The sequence below is a fragment of the Falco rusticolus genome, chromosome 8, assembly GCF_015220075.1.
Source record: "Falco rusticolus isolate bFalRus1 chromosome 8, bFalRus1.pri, whole genome shotgun sequence".
Taxonomy (NCBI): domain Eukaryota; kingdom Metazoa; phylum Chordata; class Aves; order Falconiformes; family Falconidae; genus Falco; species Falco rusticolus.
This window is the reverse complement of record NC_051194.1, coordinates 14,086,067-14,107,208: the sequence shown is the minus strand read 5'-3', so window position 1 is coordinate 14,107,208 and position 21,142 is coordinate 14,086,067.

The window sequence follows — 21,142 nt, the reverse complement described above, 5'->3', positions numbered from 1 at the left end:
GGTCACTTGCCCTTCAGAGCCACAGTTCCACATCACTGACTGGCACTCAGACCTCTTGTGCTACTTGATGGCTTGTCAGCCTTGTGTTTCAATAGTATTTGCACCCACAGGCTCAGAATAGAGAGCATGTGCACACATAAACTAGTTAGAGGATTTAATAAAAATATGTGATAAGCTGCAGTAATCAAATAGGGCTTGCTCAGACTAGTGTACTAACCAGCAGCTTGCTTAAATACGTTCAGCTGCTTTTGTTCCCCTTTCCTTTTATTTTCCCATGCTTATTCCTCACTTTTACACCTTTACCCCTCCCTTTTACTTCCTGTACCCTTGAGGTGAAAACCGTCTTTGGTTGCATGGCCTTCCAAGAGAGAATGCCTTTAAAAGTCATCTTGGTGGGTGTCTGCCCCAAGGATAGTATAATTCTTTTCTGATGGTATAGAACTAGCTGTTTCGGTGTTTTCTGTTTTCGCTGGTTGGGCTGCTTGGTTATGTTCATGTATAACTATTGGTCTGCTCCTTGTTGGGTCTTTGTTGACTTTCATTATCCTTTAGACAGATAATGTAACACTTTCTATCTATCACTAAAGATTATTATTTGCTGACCTCTATAAGTAAATAGTGTTTATGTTTTCATAGCATATCTAGAGATTCACAAGTGGATGAACAGGTAGGAAAGAGGAAAAAAGATTTCCTGGCAATTCATTCAAAGTAAACTTTGAGCTACATGAAAGAGTCAACAAGCTCTTTTTAACACTTCTTCTTATTGAAATGGTGGATTTGTTGAGTCCATAAATCTGGAATTCAAGTTATTAAAACTTTAAAATTACTTTTCTAACTTTTTCTTTAGAATCACTTTTGCGGGAATGCAGTTAAGGACATAAAACTAGATGACCCTGTCTGGATCACTGCATCCTGATAGCACAGACATGCATTCAACAAAGGCTTGGTTTAAAAGATTCTATAGAAGATTTATTTCAAATTGTGCAGCACATGCCAGAAAACCTGAAAGCCTACACTTAAATGGCAAGCACCATTTCTTGGTGAATGTATTGATCTATAAACCTATGTTTTGGTAACAGTGAAGAATATATTCAGTAAGATTTGCAGTCCTAGAAAGTAGACTAGCCATAGATTATAGAATATAATTCCCCTCTCTCCCCACAGAAAAAAAATCCCACACTTGTCAACAGTTCCCTGCCAAAGTAACTGGGAAATGTCCCTCCTGAGTTAATTGTGGCACAAAATGTGTACTCTACATATTTAAATAATGCTAAGTAAATATAATCTACATATTAAATGCTACTTTACATTTGACTCAAGTGATGTCTTTGGACCTGTTATGCTAACAAAAGGCTGTACTTTTTCCAAACCTCGTCATGGCCCATGCCACTATGGAACTGCAAGGGAAGAAATTTATTTGCTGTTTTAAGGAAAACAGAAACCTTCAAGTACTATACACCATCATGAACTGTAGTTGGAAAAGTAACCGGGGATTTTTTTTAAACAATATCAACATTTCTCATGACAATAAGGTAGTTAACCGGTCACCAGTAGAGTTATTGCCAGAGAGGAAAGTAACCATTCCTGAAGCAGCAATCAGCTGTCAGTGTGATATTGGCAGAAAGATCAAATCCTGCTCTCCAGAGAAGCATGCTCTCCCGGGTAGGCTTCAGTTTGCATTGTACTGCTAAGAACCCTGCACCCTGCTCTTAAGATCTAAATCTGCTCAAAACTTCCTCTGTGAAGTCCCCAAAAGGCTTAAATCTCTTTTTGCCAAATAGCACATAATTTGCCCTATATGCTACAAACAGACATGGGAAGTAATTAATCTGCCTTAAAAGTGATAATGTACTTCCATAACGCAGCCTTTTGCCGTTTCTGAGACTTAATTTGGGACTCAGTCCACGGTTAGGCACGGCACTTGAATGACACTGAGTCCAAGATGCTGCATCTATCAGTCATTAGCAAGTGTCTTAAATTTTTTTTTATTTCCTTTTTTTTTTAGAAGAAGTGGTGTTTGCTGTCATACAGAGGTATAATTATTAAGACTTTCCCTTTTCATTCACAGTCCTTGTGGTCTTTTATATTCTGCAAGGACAAAACTGAATCCAAGCAAATCTTTGTACTGAATTATTATTTCTATCATTGTTGAGCTCTGTTGTCATTAAAGTTTTCTTTCAATGAAGAAACGATTTTGTATTTAAATAACTTTTCTAGGTATAACTTCACTGTAAACACTGTAATGGAATTTATTCCTTGTAAATGTATTCATATTTAAATTCATTCACTTACAGTTCCTCCCTCCTAGCTGAACAGTAATCTTTAGCTATTTTACTGGGAAAAACCCCAAACATTTGAGAAAATGACCAGATTAGCTATTTTGTGCAAACAAATATTCTCAGCTTTCTTAAACTCTGTTTGTTTGTTTTGGTTTGGGGGTTTTGTGTTTGTTTGTTGTTTCTTTTTGTTTAACTATTGTTTAGCAGTTGGTTAACAATGGGCGTTTGGGTTTCTATGTACCAACTGGTCAGACAGAAACTCATTTTGTGAAGACTGTTAGCTGAGTACTGGTTATAATAACCTTGGAAAAGCAACTCTGGTACTCTTCTTCGTGGTTCTACTCTGATTTCCTTGTGCTCAGACAAGCTTGATGTTAATAAATCTAGTAGGTGCCAAGACCATATGAATAAATAAGATTTGGCAGGCTGTCACCTGGAAGAGACGTGATTATTTTTATTGCTTTGCTCTGGTCGGCCAGAGTTTGACCTTGAGTTTGTGGGTGGTTTGAGATGCTATTTATTGAGTGTATGTGACTTGAAACAGACGATATAGAACTTAAGGTGAATTCAAACCAAATTCAATACTAATTTATGTAACATTTTCCCCAAACATTTACAATTCCTAGCATTCTCGTCTATGCCAAAATAACACTGTTTATTCCAGGTTTTGTAGCACAGAATATGAAACATGGTGGAGAAGGGAAAACAAGGAGAACTTTCCTCTTGCTTTTTGCCAGACAATGAATCTGTGTTTAAATACACGCTTAGGACTCAAGTTTTGATAGTTGTTTAGGGAAAATGATGCTTGAAGACAAGATATTTTATTATAGGATCTCATATCCAGTGGAGAGTACACGATTTACCTAACTGGGACTGGCAATAACATAGCTACTTACACACTGAATTTAAAATGGTGACACAGGTAAGGGGCAGAAGGAAAAAGAAACATCTGCAATTACAGGCAAGGTAGAATCACAGCTTCTGATATAAGAAAGTATAAGGGTGCTGGTGGGATACTTTCCCTAGATTGTTGAATGTGAGAAAGAAGGGACTAGATAACCAGGTGATGTTCTCTCTCTTCCTTGTTTACACAACAGAGGAACACATAGTGATTAAACCTCTTCCTCATCTGGGGAAAAAAAGCTACTTAGGCAATGGTATGTGCCTCTGACAAATCTTTCTAAAGCTTTATTTGTAAGTATACAAACACAGGAGCTACCTGTATAATCCTTACTTTCAGTTGAAAAATCATATTAGAAACATTAGTTAATGAGTGCCAGCTTTCCAATGTTTGCATTCTTTTCTGCAAACTTGCCTTTTTTTTTTTTACTCCCTTAAAGTAACTTAATATAAAAATCTAATAGAACATTATACACACTATGTTTAGGTCTCTCCCTTCAAACTTGACACCATTAATAGCACAGTATGAATTGCATAGAATGGCCAAACTGCTGAAGCCAGAAGCATAACTGTGGCCATGGGTAAACTCATAATTCCAAACCGCACTTTCTGCATATTCAAGGTCTTTCTATAGATTGGTACAAGTCTCTTAAAACAACTTTAGAAAGCTCATTCACAGCCACGTTTTCCTTTGACTCTGCTCTAGTCTTCAGGCAGAGCTTCTAGCCAAGAACTCTTGACCCCTGCTGCTGCTGTGGTGGCACTTTTGAAAGCTTAATTCAGGCCTTTAGTGTCACTGGGTCCACTGAAGTTAATTATGGGGAACAAACGGTGTGAAAAAAGACAGTCTCCTTCCTTGTTTCGGCATAACATTTACTGGCCTACTGGGATGAGGAAAGATCATGATGGCATATTCAGGTCACTTCAGTGACATACCAGCTGTAAGCTTAACTTCTAAAAGTTTGATTTCAGATATGAGTTTTTATTGGCAATTGAAAATAGCTAAAAAATATGATTAAGTTCTCACCCTCTGCCAGCTTGTCTTCCTTAATTTATACTTATTGAGATAAGATGACAGCAGTTTAAATTCCAAAAAATGTGCTGGCTTGGAATATTACACATGGTTCACTTAGAAGTGACCTAGTTCTAAAAAAACTCTGTAGTAATTTTGTATGCAATGCTAATATCCTTTTTTCTGTCCCAAACTGTTTTGCAGAGGTTGTTTTTGTAGAGAGAAGTTACAGCTCTGTGTATGTTATGATCTAGGTTTCATAGCACTCTGCCACTAGAATTGTGAAATTCTTTATTTAAAAAACACACACACCCCCAATAAAACAACAACAACAAAAAAAAACCAAATCCAGAAATATTTAGGTATGTGAAGTCCATTTTACAGTGCTCGGGTGTTATGATTAGATGATGAACTGAATAAATTCAGTTTAGGTTAGTGTAAGACAACCTTGTGGCAGCATTCACGTGCTTCATTACAAACTAATGTTGCATCTCTTCTCCTGATGGGAAACCCTTTTTTCATATAGTGCCAAACATAGTGCAACCCCCACTTCCGAGATGCTTCATCCAATTGTTTTTTCAATAGGTAATCTATCTGTAACTCTTTTTCCATTGTCCTAGTTTCAGCTGGGATAGAGTTAATTTTCTTCTTAGTAGCTGGTGCAATGCTGTGCTTTGAGTTTGGTGTGAGAACAACATTGATAAACACACTGATGGATTCAGTTGGTGCTGGGTGATGTCCATACTAAGTCAAGGGCTTTTTGATTTCTTAGGCCCTGCCAGCAAGAGCGCTGGAGGGGCACAACAAGTTGGGAGGGGACACAGCCAGGACAGGTGACCTGAACTAGCCAAAGAGGTATTCTATACCATATGACATCATGGTGAGTGTATAAACTGGGGGAAGAAGAAGGAAGGGGGGGACATTTGGCATTATGACATTTGTCTTCCCAAGTAACTGTTAGACATGATGGAGCCCTGCTTTCCTGGGGATGGCTGAACAGCCGCCTGCCCGTGGGAAGTAGTGAATGAATCCTTTGTTCTGTTTTGCATGTGTGCACAGCTTTTGCGTTACCTATTACATTGTTCTTATCTCAACCCTTGAATTTTACATTCCAATTCTCCTCCCCATCCCTCTGTGTGGTAAGGAGTGAGTGAGCGGCTGCATGGTGCTTGGTTGCTGGCCAGGGTCAAACCACGCCGTCTATTTACTAAAACAGGACAGTGAGAATGAGAAGAGCAAGACAGAGCTGAATTTTACTACTTTTATCAATGGGAACCCATGCATATGAACAAAAATGCACTGATTTCTGCAGGGTAGCTTTGAATCAGCAGGTGTTGCTTCTAGCAAAAAGTTCTTTTAAAAACAAATGTGTTCTGTAGTAGCTTATAAAATAAGAGTGTGAAGGTGAGATGAATGGGAAAGCTGGGCACAGTGGGAATGAAGAATGAACGTGTTCTTGAATCTACTTCATATATTGTTTCCTGTTCCTTTGCAGGCTTTGTTGTCTTTTTTCAGAGAGGGTAAGGGTACGGAATGAGAGGAATCATTAATTACTAAGTGGGAGTTCACTGATGGAAAGTATGAGCTTTGCCTTTTTGAAAAGAAGAGGAATTAGAGGCATGAAGGGACATTACACAGAAAAAAACCCCACAGTAATTCAAGCTTCCCATAAAGGTATGGGTTTGGCTCAGATTCTCCAGAACGCAGAGAAATCAAGGATTTCACCACATAAAACTACGCAGGGAAAAGGCCTTAAAAATGAAACAAACAATATCCTGTTAAAGGCAGGATCATAGAGAGTAGACACTACTTATCAATAATTTCTGTTTCTAACCTATCCTTCAATTAGAAATCCTACTAAGTTAGGTGAAAATGTTTAATAAAATTGTAATATAAACAATTTATGACAATTGGATGAAGAGTATGCATATATTTGCAGTCATCATGAAGATAATTCAAAATGCAACCAGTGAAAGATGGCTATGAAACCTTGAGGATAAAGCATATGGACCTGCGGATATAGAGCTGTGTAGTCTTTTTATTGAGGAATTTGTGGATTTGGCTTCCTTTACAGAACAACTGAAATCTAATTGGAGACTAGTTATAACTCCAAAAGAATCCTGCAATTTGTAGAAGTCTGTCATCACAGCTGGAGGTAGTAGCCTGCTTAAAAATTGCTCTTCACATGAAACTGCTCTGTCACTTTTCTCCCACAAGAATTTGATGTAAGAACATTTGCTAACTCAAGTCTTCCTTTATCCTCATTTAACTTTTCAATATATGGTTACTTTGAACTGCTGTACCGTCTTGCAGTTCAGAATGGTTTTTCATTCCTTGAGAAAAACAAAAATGAAACTTTTGACCCAGTTCTGCCACTTGGTGACTCACAGAAGGCATCGGCACTTCTCAGGGTTCAGCCTTATTCAGCCTTCTCTCATTCATTGTTCCCCACATGACTGGTAAAAGTAGTGGCTAGAGTTCAATATACAAATATTGAGAATAATCTTTTAGCTAATATTGAATGTTGTTAGGTATTATGGAAAAAGTATCTAGCTGCTGTTTGATAAAATGACTAATGATACCAAGTCCCTCACATCTTGAACTGTTGTCTTATCTAGTCATATTTGTCAATTTTCATCAAGTCATTAGATATTTCATCTTTGGAGACAATAGTCACATTCTGTCTTGGAGCTGAGGTGACATTAAAAAGTGAGTGAGCATTGGGCTTTTTTCTATACTCAGTAACATTCTACAGTTTTGATTGAAACTAATGTTGTCTCATAAAGAGATATTAGTTCCTATCCTTAGAAGTGACTAATGAAGTTATAATACCCCAAATCAAGCTATGAATAGAAGTCAAGCTATTTCTACGTGATTTGATATGACTAACGAATGACATTGGTTGGTTGTTTATTTTTCAAACAAATAAAGTCCCTCCTTCCTTATTTTTCCAGTAGTGAAAGTAAAATTCAAACACATGAAGAAAAGGTGAGAAAATGTAGAAATATTTTGGGCAAATGTTATAATTATTCCTTTTAAAACTAAGAAAATGAAACCACCTTCTTGCAAAAATACAGACATTTTAGTCTCATTTAAAATGTTTCACTTCAATCTTCCAGTTGAAAATTGATCTGTGTAAAATAGTAGTATCATGGACAATATTTCTGATGAACTCTGTTCTTCCCTCCCTCTCTTAATGACTTGTCTGGATTTGCCTAATGTAGTTTTGAAGCAGAGTTCCTTTCAGATTATGTACCTTTCAAGAGTGCCTTGTGCTTTTGGCAACGCCTTTTTGCTTTTAGCTTTCCCCATATGTATGTGATCATCTCTTCTGCCAACAGTCTCAGCTGCTCTTGGGTACTTAGAGCCTCTGCTCTGCTCTGCAGTGTTCACAAATATGCACTATATGTGAGCTATGCTATTGCATTTCCCAGCAGGCTCACTGAAACTGTACAAAATGCAGTCTGCACATTGGACTAATAAAATAAATGGTAATTTTTTGATGTGGGCATGGTGGCTTCTGGATTAAATATATTGGGATATAGCTACAACTGTTTAAAAGTGGAGAAAATCCACTTACTGAATCTGACCTGGCAATTATAATTGGAAACAAATTTTATTGGGCTCTAATAAGGAATTTTGTTTAAACTGGATCTGATTATGACCCCAATCCCTGAGACCAGTAGAAAGCCAGGAACCTTGGGGAAAAAAAAAATTTAAAAAAAATGGGGAGGTGGTTTGAAAAACACCCACAATAACTTCCTTTTGATAACTTCCTTTTGCTTGTGTTCAGGTATGAATCCGTTCGCCTAGTAGAATAACCAGGCAGTATTGCTTTAGCACTGTGCTTCCCAGGGCTTTTTGTCTTCAGCAACAGATACATCAGGAAGCTTCGTATGAACTGAGGTTTATGGTTTTTCTTTCCATCTTTCATACTCCTCTTGATTTTTTTTTTCTTTCAGTTTCCTGTGTTTTCTGAGTCGTCATATGCTGTGTTCACACTTTTTTATCTTATTTCCCTTACAACTTCAGTCTTTTGAGCTCTCTTCCTGTCACTTTGTATAATTTCTAATATTGTGTCCCTTCAGTAGCTGTAAAATGTCACATAAAAACTAAAGGAAGTTATCTGTCATTGACATGATGTGCATTTCTGCTGAAATTTGAGGTGCAAGAGTAAGATGATATAACTGCCAGGAAAAAATGAGGTACAAAGAAGTTAATCATCACATTTCACTCCAGCTTTTGTTTTCTGCAAGTTTTGTTCAACTGCAGCAAATCCAACAGAGGCTTCCTTCACTACTTGCAGAAGATATTGATGAACTTCTGGGCATGGAGCTTTCAGATCTGGAGTCTCTCTCAGATTTTCAGTTGAGCTCTGGAAATGTATTACAACAAATTAAAAACTCTGACTGCCACGGGAAGTGCATTGCAGCATTTACTGACCTGCAATCAAAACATTTGCACTTGTCATTTTTTGCTCATGTTATGCCAGTACTCTGAAAGCATGTATGTTAATAGAGAACGGATGGGAGATAACTTAGTACAGAAAAAAAATATTATATTTAGAAGATAGAGTGGCTTTTTGTTATTTATGAATTGTCTTAGACTTTTGGTCACAAGGACAGTAAGACACTTATGTCTTAAACTTCAGAACTGTGTATTTTAAATAAATTACCCAGCATAACTACCATTATAGTCCCAGTCCTGCCTAAGAGACAGGTAGAAGTTGGGCTTTTAGGAACGGCAGACTCAAGTATAAAGTCAAGCAGGGAAAGAGCTTCATCCCAAGCTGAAAACCTCTGAAAACGGGAGACTTGGGATAGTTTATTGCTAGGATAAGGAGGAATAAATTCCGCTTTAAGTGTGAGATATTACCAGTTTTCCTAACTAAGGAAAACACCAAAGTACATTCTGATTAAGCTATATCAAAATGCTGCCCTTATGCTTACTGATTTGCATATGTAAATATGCTGAGAGTTGCTAAAATCTGTGATGTTAAGGAAGGTAACACCTTGTATGGGTAGAAGGCTAAAAATCCTTCATGTTTGATCCTGAAGACCTGCAAAAATCCTCTTGAAGACCTGTGTTGGATCTGCCGGTGTACTCCTGCTTCTGAGATTTAAGCTAAAATCTAGTAGAAGAAAACTCAGAATGTAGCTGATGCACGCAAAATGGCAATGGTGAGAATAATAATCAACAACCACCAGACATTCTTGCAGTCTGAGCAAAATCCTTGCTATTTCAATTTTTTTGGACTAAGCTGGAATGCTTTATAATGTTATTCTAATTTCTGTAGACTTAGACCCTGTTAACACAAAAACCTTGCTCTGTTGAAAGAAAACCATGATATCAGAGCTGTGCTTTAACTATATATGCTTTTGTGTCTTTCCATGATGTTGTGATGCCCAGTGTTGTAGGAGACCTATATTCTTCTATTTTAGTGAGCATTTTTATTTTGTGTGCATGCTTGTCTGCATTCTAATTATGTTCATTTGGGTGAACAGGATGTGTGAGGGGTTAGAAGTGGCATATACATATAAATATTACAGCTATTACTGGATCTTTTTGCTGCTTTTTAATCATTACTAATTATATGCTTTTGGTTGTCATGTGTGAGTTGGCTTACCTACAGAGTCAATTGCACTAAAAGTACAGATTGCTATTTTAATGGGCTCCATGTTGTTCTTTTAGTAGACTCCAATAGGATTGCTAGGGAGCTGTAAGGTCTTGAACACAACTTACCGTGCACAGGCACCTATTTGGTAAGAGCTTATTTTATGGAATACACATAAATAATGACTGATTCCTTGGTGGAAATGGCCTGCTGTAAAAAAAACCCAAACCCTTGAACATAGTAATAGCTTAATAGTATTATCTGTTGAGGAGTTAAAGCAGCCTAAACAAATGAAAAGAGGCCTTTATCTTTCTAAATTAATATAATGTAGACTGAAAGTAATAGAGGTTATAACAGAAGAATCTCATTTATCCTGGTCTTTCGTATTATCGAGGGTTAACAAGCCAGTTATAGAAACAGAGTGCTTATCTATTTTCAGCTTGTATTGTCTCTCATGTGTTTTGTATCAGCTACTCATACTGTGCCATTAAAGGTAGGGTAGTGCTCTTTGTCAAAGGCTGGGAAGGATTTTAGATAGAACTTTGTCATGGCATGTCAATAGGTGGAGCTAGAAAACAGGAACAAGCATTAGGTTTTCAAAATCAGTTTTTTTTAGAGATGGCCACCTTGGAGTCCTAGGAAACAGGCTTCATACACAGTTTTCGGGAATTTTCTTTCTAAAACTGTTGTGGCTGAATTTATTTTTAGTCCTGTAGGATTAATGGTATGTAACTAATATATGTTGAACGATTTGCAGATTCTGGCAAGATGGGTGTGTTAATCCTCAGACTCAGATTATGATCAAACAACCAGACTATTCTGGATATCAATGTCAAAATTTGAAGACCAATTAGGTTCATGGATCAGCTTAAAAGGGTTTTGCAATGGGAGTTTGCATTGAACTGTATGACCCCAATGCTCCTTTGAAACCCCCAGCCTTACTCAGCAGGTACGGGAAGAATTGCAGTTCATTGTTACTGGCTATTTTGCCTGAACTTGCTCATCTGGTTGTCAGCATTGTTGTTCATTCCTTACATAATCACTTGTTTTACCACAGGGAATTTGCCTTAGTCCATAGCCTGGTGTTTCTCTTTTTTTTTTTTTTTTTTTTTCTTTTGTTTCTTCAACCTCCCTAATGTCTGTCTTTGATGCAGCTGGACACAAAGTAAATGTGATCTTTGGAAAAGAGCACACTCACCTTCCTACAGTCTAAAGGGCACCTCTGTTCAAGTCTTAAGCCCTTTCTTAGGGTGACAGTTCTTTGTGTCACACTTATCTGCATATTTTGTTACTTAGCTGCCAAAGGATTTACATCATTTAAAGCAAAACAATACAAATCTCAAAGCTTCTTTGAGACTATTTTAATTTACTAATTACATTCAGAAGCTGTATTCCAATTCCAAAGGCAGTTCTCCTACTTGTCAGTAATTCACCACTTTTCATTAAATAATAGTTTCGGTTATCGTATTATCCCTCTGAAAACTGTTTAGTCATAAAATATTCATAATTATAACCTTGATGCTACAATTAAAGTCATGTTAATGCTTCTATTAATAAAACCTTCAATGGCAAGTAGGTAAAGTTCATATTTAGCTAGAATTTGTCATAATGAGATATAGACACAAAGACTGTTTTGCACAATGAAAAATATTTTATATTAAAGAATACTGCCAAGTCTTTTTCATGATTTAACTTTATCCTATAACTATGTCAGTGAGACGCTGAGGACCAGACAGTAGAATTGAATAATTTTTTTTCATGAAGACTATGGTATTTCCCTAGGGACAAAAATCCTTCAATTTTGGAGGCTTAATTTTGGAATTCATTCTCACTTTTGGAAAGTGACCCTGTGACTGGCAAGTTTCATGCAGTTCTGGGCTCCAAAGTCAGTGACTAATTACTTCATCAAATGCCAGTGTCAGCATCTGCAGACATTCTTTTTGGGTTGGATTACAACAGCACATAGTTTTACCGTTCTGTAATGTGTCAGTACTGTGGTCATGACTTCCTACTGTTCATTGTCCTTTACGTCTGGGATATCACGCTTCCTACGACTGAACAGTACAAAGAATTGATACAGTATGTGGGCAGGAAGATTCTTTCTTATCAAGTTTGGGTGTTGGTGGTTTTTTTTTGTTGTTGTTTGCTTTTATGCGTTTTCTTTTGAAGTACTTCTGAATTATTTCTTTTATTTCATACTAATCTCTGGTATTAGATAGAATAATAGCTTCACAGACTTTAGTACCTTGTACTTCTTGACTTACTTCCGATAACTCTTATCAAGGTGATATGTTGCTTTTCTTTTTCTATTTGTCAGTGGCTACTTTGTCAATTGTCTGAAATGTTTGCGTATAGGAAGATTAATCCTGATCCTTCTGTATGTTAGACAGAGCTGCAAAATCTTATATGCCAAGCTGAATGAAATCTTGATGAAGCTATAGGTTTACGTGATATCTCATGTTGAAACAAACCAGAATATAAGGAGATAGCTGGCCACATGTGGATCCCTGGGCATGTGCCTGGGTGTGCAGATATATGGACATGTGCATGGACCCTTTCTTAGGCAACTAGTACGGACACAGTACTACCTGTAAGGTCACAATTCGGAAGAAGCTAAATTGCCTTCAAGTGCCATGAACACCTAAATGCATTGGCTGGGATATGATTTGTGCTCTGTCATGTGAGTTCCTAGCTGTGTGACTCTGGAACTGCTGTGCAGTTAGATGAACCCGTGAGAGATGAAGGTGACTGACAGCTGAGGTTGGGGAGTTACACTGTCGGCACCAAATCTACTTCACATTGAGAACTGGAAGAGCCAGCTGACATTGTACAGTAACTAAAATCTTGTGTGAAAATAACTTTTACGTCTAATAATAAATAAGACATGGGCTTTTCAGTACATTATTTACTAGGAAAAAGAAAGAATCCAAGTACTAAACTATGTCCCTTTTAAAAAGCTGTCTTGAAAGTTTGCTGGACTTGATTGTTGTGTTGTCCATACTTTGGCTTTCATCAAAGGAACCAGGTTGTTGAACTACTACAGCTTTTGCATTTGCTGGTATTTATTAGTATGCACTTTTCCTGATGGTTTTGTGTTATGTAACAGTGAACCTGCAATATTAAAACAACAGACCCAGATTTTAAATGATAACATACTTATCGCATTTCTCTCATGAAAAACTGCTTTCTGACCGTACAGTGGCTACTGCAGTGAATCTGTGAAATGATCATTATTGTGAAACATTCTGGAGGGTACTCACATTTGATATGAACAGTAGGAGCCTGGCTGATAGTTAGCAATTAATTAGTGAAACACCATATGTTAGCAGACACACAGCAGATGTGTGTGTGTGTGTATATGGCAGAACAGAGTAGAAATTTCCACAGTTGCAATTCAAGCAAGAAAAAAGGCTAATCTAAGCCAGGATCCAAACCCAGCAACTTTGGTTTGTTTTCAAGTAGTTTTCTGAATGCTTAAAAATGCCTGTATTTGTACTGTGGTTATTATTGGGTTAATTCTGTTTGTGTAACTTTTAGTGTTACCTTGTTGCATGATAACTGAGATCTCTTCTTTTAATTTCCACTGACTGAAAGCTCACATGCCAAAGCCTGTTGTGTCATACAGCAACACATACAGGCGTGTCTATCATTTATGTTAAGAAAGCAAAATTGGCTTTGTAACCTAGGCATTAAAGCACTAAAATAGTGCTTATTCTTTCCATACTGCGTTTAGAGTATGGCTAAACTGTTCCTGCAAATGAGATTATGTTTTTCTTGCTGTAGGAAATGATTGTTAGTATCTTCCTTTAAACTTGATGTGCTTGATTCTGAAACTGCTGATTATTCTTATTATTTCATATCACCTCAGATACTCCAAATTCCGCTGGACAAGACACTGAGGAGTCAGTGGCAAGGCAGATCTGAGGCCAAGATCAAGTTTAAATAATAAAAGGCAATATCACTATCATCCATTTTAGAAACGGTTTGCATGAAGCGAGTTTTAAGAGATCCTACAGAAAATCTCTGGGCAAAAATAGCATTGCATGTGGATAGATAATTGCAACTTGTGGATGGAACTAACTGATAGCCTTACAACAAAACTTCATTTTCATTTAAAAAAAGTATTTTAGCTCCCTCAAATTTTGCTCATGGAAAATTTTAGTGTGTTTCATGGTGAGGTGCAGCCACATGGAAGGTGCAGTTCCTCTGAACCTTGCAATTTAGGTGGAAAACAGGCAACTGGAAATTACAAGGGTAGGTATGATAAAGGGTAAAGAACAGCACCAAGAAGTTCATCTAAAGTATATGGGTAATAGAACAGAGTCTACCGTTCCTGAAATCTTATTCAGTGGCCTTTTGTAGGTGTTTTTATACCAGTAGATTTTGTACATTAAAATACGTAAACAGAACAATATATAGGAATTAGGTAATTAGCACTGCACTTCCAGAAATGTGTTGAGAGAATTTCCTGTGCCTTTAACAAGACAGAGTTCAGCCATCAAAATTGATTTGGGGAATATTATGCCTGTATATACATACCTGGTGTTATTCTGTTATCTTACTTTTCTGCAATGAATCACTTCTCCTTTGTCCCTAACCTAACCATTCCTTTTTTCTTCCGTATCTGCCATCTATCTCCCTGTACACCCTCCATTTCTTTGCTTGTCAGTTAGGTTGAAAAATCTTACCTAAGTGTCAATGTTTAAGACTGAGTAAATAGATGGCTGATCTGTCCTATAGACAATTTAAAGGAACATCATTCAGTTGTTGCCTTTTTTACAAGCAGGAATCATTCAGTCAACAACAGTGGTTTGTGGGTTTTTTATTATTTTTTTATTTTTTTTTTATTTTACTTCACATTACTTTCTGGCCAGGTCTAAGAACCTACATCTCTAATTTGGCTTTTTCTCAAGGTCATACAGTGCCTCTATTATTTCTTTGTTGCATTCAGGAGCCCCCCCCCCCCCCCCCCCCTTTTTTTTTTCCTGTTTCATCAGTGGTTTGCTTCACCCACTGATGAAACACCATCAAGGGTTCCCTACTGCCTAGTATAGCAAGGCTGTGGGCTTTCACTGGATATGAAGCATTAGTGTTTGCTTAGCAAGTCTGAGCAGTAAGAAATGAGAGATCAGAGCATAATCGATAGTTCCCGAGAAACCTGAAGAAAAACAAAATCAGAGTTTTGCATTACACCAGTGTAAAAAAAGTGAGGATGATATGCGTGGGAGGATTCATTTTTATTAATATGTAGTGCTTATACGGTTAAAATGACTAAACAATTAGATGAGGGATAGATAATACAGAATTAGCACAAAGAACAGAGAGGTGCCGTTGGTTTCACCACCTTATGAATGAAAATTCGAGTGTAGGGGATGTGTGGTGTGGGGAGCCTTTAACACAAGGAATCTCAATAACAGAAAACTAATGTGTGTTTGCCATGATCTGTACCATGCCAGTTGATTGAGTAAGCTAAATATGTGGTGCAATACAAGGCAAATACCAGTAGAGGTCATGGAAGTAGGAAAAAAAGCATGAAAAACACCATAAGACTTACAGAAAAGTTATCTGTGAGAGGTAAAAAATAAGGGCTGAAAGATAAATTAGAGAAAGTGCTGAATTTATTTTGGACTCTGCAGCTCACAGGCCTATATAATACTTCGCACTATTTGCAAACTTATTGAAAATGTCACCATCTGAGAAACAATCAATCCAAAAAATACAAGTTAGAGTTTTAAGGTGCATCAAACTGCAGTGCAAAATTATCTGCTAATAAGATGTAACTAAATAATATATTGGATTAAAAGAACATTCAGGAAGAAATTGGATATTAGAAAAATTAAAAGCAAAAGAAAAGTGCCATTTATCCCAATAAGAAGTGACAGATTTTAAATGAAGACCAAATTTGTATTCAGGGAAAAAACATGCTTTGGTGCAGGTAAATTTTATTTGCTTATTCAAGCTTCTCTTTCTAAAATTTCAACGTGTAAGTATATAAAATTTTCATGATAGCATACACCAAAATTGTTTTCATTTGGTTATTAAGTAATGAAAATTACTTCTATCGGACACTAGGAAGGTTAAGCTTAATGGGGAAGCTATTGCATTCCATTTAATTATAAGTAGAATTTTTCGGTAGTCTGATTTATGTAAAATGTATCAGATTGTATGCACAGTGCCATTGTTTCTAGAGGGAAAATAAAGACATATTAACAAGAAAAAAATGAAGGTCTGTTTGTTATTGTAAATGGTTTGACAATGTTTTTACAAACATTGTTTGCTAAAGTAATGTAGCTCTAAGCAGGAAATGGCAATTGAAGAGGAAGAAGGAAAAGCTTACTAGTACCTAGATTTGTGACCTCTGTTCCCCTACATTGACAAAAGCTATACATCACTTGTATGTAAAAGTGGAATAATTTTAAATATGAAAGGCAATAGAGAGCAGTTCCCCTTAAATACCTTTTATGTTTGAAATGGTACCACAGTAATTTTTTTAGAATGAAGTCTACCTCCATTGTCCAAGAGACAAATCTTTAGTTTTTAATGAATCTGCTATTGATCAGCCTGAAAGGATTGAGCCAGACATTTAAACAATGTTCTCTATTTTTGCAGGTCCTTATTTTTGTATGCTTCTAATTTGGGTCCCATCATTTTTTGTCATCTTTACAAATGCATAACTTTTATTGTTGTATCCTCCAAAAATTGAGCTCCAGAGTTTGAGGATTTGGCATGTTTTAGACAGAGTTTGTTTTAAGTTGCTGAGAAAAATAATCCACTTTTTTTTTTTAAGAAAGACTAACTGTAATCGCTTGAAGTAAAAAAAAAAAAAAAAATTGGAAAAATTTTGGTCGTTGGAAGATATTTAATTGATTATACTGTGGTGAATTAGACTTCTTTAATTACTCTGACACTGGACAGGAAGAGAGGAGTTAGCAATCCTTTTCCTTGGTCTTTTTTCAGTTCAACTGGTCAGCCATAAATGAAAGTATGCTTGAACTGTAAAATAAGCGATGAAAATATGATCTCTTGATAGGTATTAAAAATTCTTCCTCTGGAACTTGCTGTGTTGTGATAAGCATAGCAGGAGCAGAATCAATTATAACAACTTTAAGAAGAATGAAAGATTTCAGAGATAAATATGAATATTTGGAAAGTTGGTAACTAAGTTAGAAAACTTAATTTCTGGTACTTCCTTTTTATAACAGTGTAGGCAGGATTGGGGTAATGGCAGCTGTTACCACACTTACATACTACTAGTGGGAATATGACATGATGAAAATGAGTTTGTTCAGCGACTTTTATGATTTATGCTTGGGAAGTGTTTGATCCTAAATTGTAATTGTAATTAATTACTTGTAGATCTATAAATTTGTAATCATTACCTTTTAAAAAAAAAATCTGCACTTTTTTAATAGGAAATTCAAGGTGATATGTATCACAATTAACATAAAAATAATTCTGGGAAAAATCAACTATATGACTAGAAAAATAACCTATAAGGTGTGTGCTTATAAGATCCAAAATTAAACTTTAACTATTATCCTGATTAAAAGTGAGGTTTGTTGCTATTTTACAGGCAAGAAAGTTGTTCATTAAAAGGGTGATAACTTTAGCAGAGGTTCAGAGTAGTAAATCACTTAGTGAGGGCAGCACTGAGAGTCTAGGAGCTTTGTCAGCTGCTCATGGTCTAGGATCCTTTTCACCCTTGCTTCTGCAGGAGGTAATGCCTATATAAATTATATCGTGTATACCTATGATTATTTGTATTATCAGACATACTGAGTATGAAAGAAGAGGTATTAAAGGATGATTTATTTTTTTAAAATCTTTGCTAGGTAAAACAATGAAGCATAGGAAATGCTGACTGATAAACCTTGGTACAAACGGTAATCAAACCTGCCATGGGTGCGATCTCCATAATGTGTGGGCATGTAATCAAGAGTGCACTCCCACTGCTGCATTAGAACAATTTAATTTTGAAAACACAGTTAGTCACAAAATAGCAGTTATTGAAAAAACAGAACTTTTCATGCCAGCGCTAACAGCACTACATACTTAAAAGTCTAAGCAGTTAATACTGTTTGATAGCAGTGACGCATTCTAGCCTTAAGCATGTGATTCTCACTGCATGATGTGCATATGCCTTCTAGCTTTACCTATTTCAAGAACATGTAATAATAAGTTCAGGCCACTGTAACTTTGTCTTTGACTTTTGTTTATTTTTTTGACCTGTGTATTTCATTGCATCTACAAGTAACTGTATGTTCTCTTCCACTTTGTGTCCCTGTCCTCAAGGTATTTGCCCTTTTCACTGTGCTCCAGCAGTAACTTTTTACATTGCTATGGATTCCACATTTTGGATTTCTACTGCCTGAATAATATTTATGCAATTGCCACTCTGGTGTCTGTATGTCTTCACTGGAGTAATGTGCGTGCCCCAAGTAGAAGTCATCAAAAAATATATGAGCAAGATGGAAAATTTTCAGTTTTGAACAGGAGCAAATACTGCAGAGGCAGTGAGTTGTAGAGTGGTAGGCTAAACACCACCAGTGGCGTGCCACTATTTTTTGACAACTCTACTTTTTAGGTAGAAAACTTGCAGGAGAACTCAGACAGGTCACAGGCGAATGCAAAGCTAATTTATCTGAAATAAGCCAGGAGGAAGAGGTTTGGGGAGATACCTAGAAATGATTGTATTCAGCAAACCTTTTTAAAAAGTTTTGACCCAAAATACATTTAATGGACTAAAAAATGTGGTGGAAAAAAAAATAATTATTGCCAGAGGCATGTTGCAGAACCTACTGAGACTTTCCAAAGATAGATTTGTAAGTTTTTGTGGATGTAGCTTTGATCTGACAAACAATTTATTAAGATATGGAATGCCATATCTCTCACTCAGAATAGTTGGAGTCAAATTAAGATGCACCTTGGGTAGGTAACATTTATTAATTCCAGGGGACCTGTGAGTAGAAGCAGTAAGAAAAGGGAATGATGGAGAGAAGTTGCTTCTGTACAAAATGGAGAGTAAAGTTTTAATTTTTTCCAAAGAGTTTCTAGAGAACATTATTTTTAATGAAAGCTAGTGTGTTGGTTTTTTTGCTTGCAAGCAGTTGAAAAGATATTTTTCCATGGTTTGGCTGGGGTTTTTGGTGGAGAGTATGGTTAGAAGATTCCTTGTTGTTTAATATTGCTCTGCACAAAAAAAGTGGGCCCTCTTTCCTGCATACTATCATGCATTTAGGGAGGATACTGCTCATCTTATGAGACTTATCCAGCCAACTGTATTAAGTTGGGGAAATGAGGGCAAATAGATTTCTTTTGCAGAAAGAATAGTTGTTAGCTGGGAATTTTCCCTCTGTTTCCTGTGCAACCTTTTCAATTAATATTTTAGTGCTGATTTTTCACTGATGAAAATGTAGTTGAGCTCTCTTCCATGCATCTGCACTACTTTCTGGCAGCTGAGTGTCTGGCATGTGGTATGCATGTCCTAATTTTATAGATTTATGGTCTTCAGTAGACAGTTTCTTAATTACTTTCCATGTGTCCATTAATTTTATGTGAGAAAAAATAACAGGAATCTACTTTGTACATAATATGAGGTACATAATGATTTTAAAATTCAACTTCCAATTTAAAAAAGCTACAGAAGCCCTTGGTTGGCGTTCATTATGGTACAATGGCTACTGCATGACTAGTTTTGCATTATATTTTACATAATTACTGCTGAGCTTTGTCTCTTTTGCAGTGTTGAATAAACTTTTCTCTATCCCTATTTCTTCTGGTTAACTACTTGCCCCTTAACTGCTCATATAGATTGTGTACTGCACTGGATAATGTTTTCTCATCCTTTTTGTTGATTTTCCTTTGGTTTTCCTTCATCAAATTGTTAAAAAAAACCCACACAAACAAACAACAACAACAAAAAACAAACAAAAAAACCCAACAGACAAACACCCCCTCTTATTTCTTGCAAAATTGATTTCCAACCCCCTCAGATAAATTCTAATCAGTTATCTGTCTAAAAAAGTTACAATAGACTATACCACCAAAATACGTGAGTTTTAGTATTAGTATCGGTTTTCACAGAATAAGATAATTAAATGACATTAACGAGATGTTTGCCTGAGATCCCAGAAGCTAAACAAAATGAGAATGAGTAACCTTGCACTAGCTGTAAAAGTAATTCATGCTGCAAGATATCATACCTGATTTGAAAGGATTTATCGACTAGATATCAACTAATCTAATAGTTTTTTATTTAACAAAAAATGTATTTATTTGTTATTTAACAAATCAAATAAACCCAAGCTAGAAATGCTTTGTACTGAACTTTTTAGTACTCACACTGAGAAACCAACGCTCGTCTTGCAACCACTTTAAAACAAGAAACACAAATATTTCTTTAAGGGGGAACTAACAATGAGTAATAAAAAAAATTACCAATACTGATGTAAATTATTTAGATCCTGAAGAGTGTGCTTATGCAGCAGAGGAGAGGGTACTGCAAGTGTTTGCAACAAATCTAAGATAGCCAAGAAACACCGGACCAAATTTTGTCTTTGTTAGGCAAAACATTTATTGTGTTAGTGACCAGAACCATAGGTAAGTTAGATGTTATCGTAGAAATAAGCTGTAGGGAGGAAAAAGATTTGAGTACTTAGTGGCTTAAATTTAAACCATAAAAGCAAGTACAAAAAATTAAAGCAAAAAAAAAAAATCCACATAGAAATGAGATGTGTAGCTTCATGAGGAGATATTCTTGGAGTTAAAAACCTCCACCTAAACAATATTCACATTCAGTTAATGTTTTTAAGGAGGAAAAAAAGTAGAAACAGAAGCACAGAATGAGTCAGTGTTAGCCAATGGGAAAAGTGGATGATCCACCCTTGAGGGGAATGAAATTGGTCATGACTCAAGTGTCTGAAATGGTAAGCTTCTATTTAAGCTCTGATTTTAATAGGAAAAACAATGACAAGAAGTTGAGCATTTAGGCCATATTCTGAAACCTACTGACCTTGAAAAAATCATGCTTATTAATTTGCATGCATACTGAATTAGCCTCATGGTAAATAAACATAAGGACCTAAAAAAAGAAGCATATATGAAATGTAGCCTGTCAGCCTGGTGATATCCATATGAACAGGACAGACCTAGTTTATCGACTCACCATACGTCGTTCTCACCTATTGACCGTTTAGATCCTTAGTTACCAGATATAATGAAGTAAATAGGACACTGTGCTTGACAAATGAATATTGATGAGGAAATGACTCATGGTTTTTAACAATTTATAATAAGGAGCATAGAGGAAGGTGCCTGAATTCATAAAGGTATTATGCA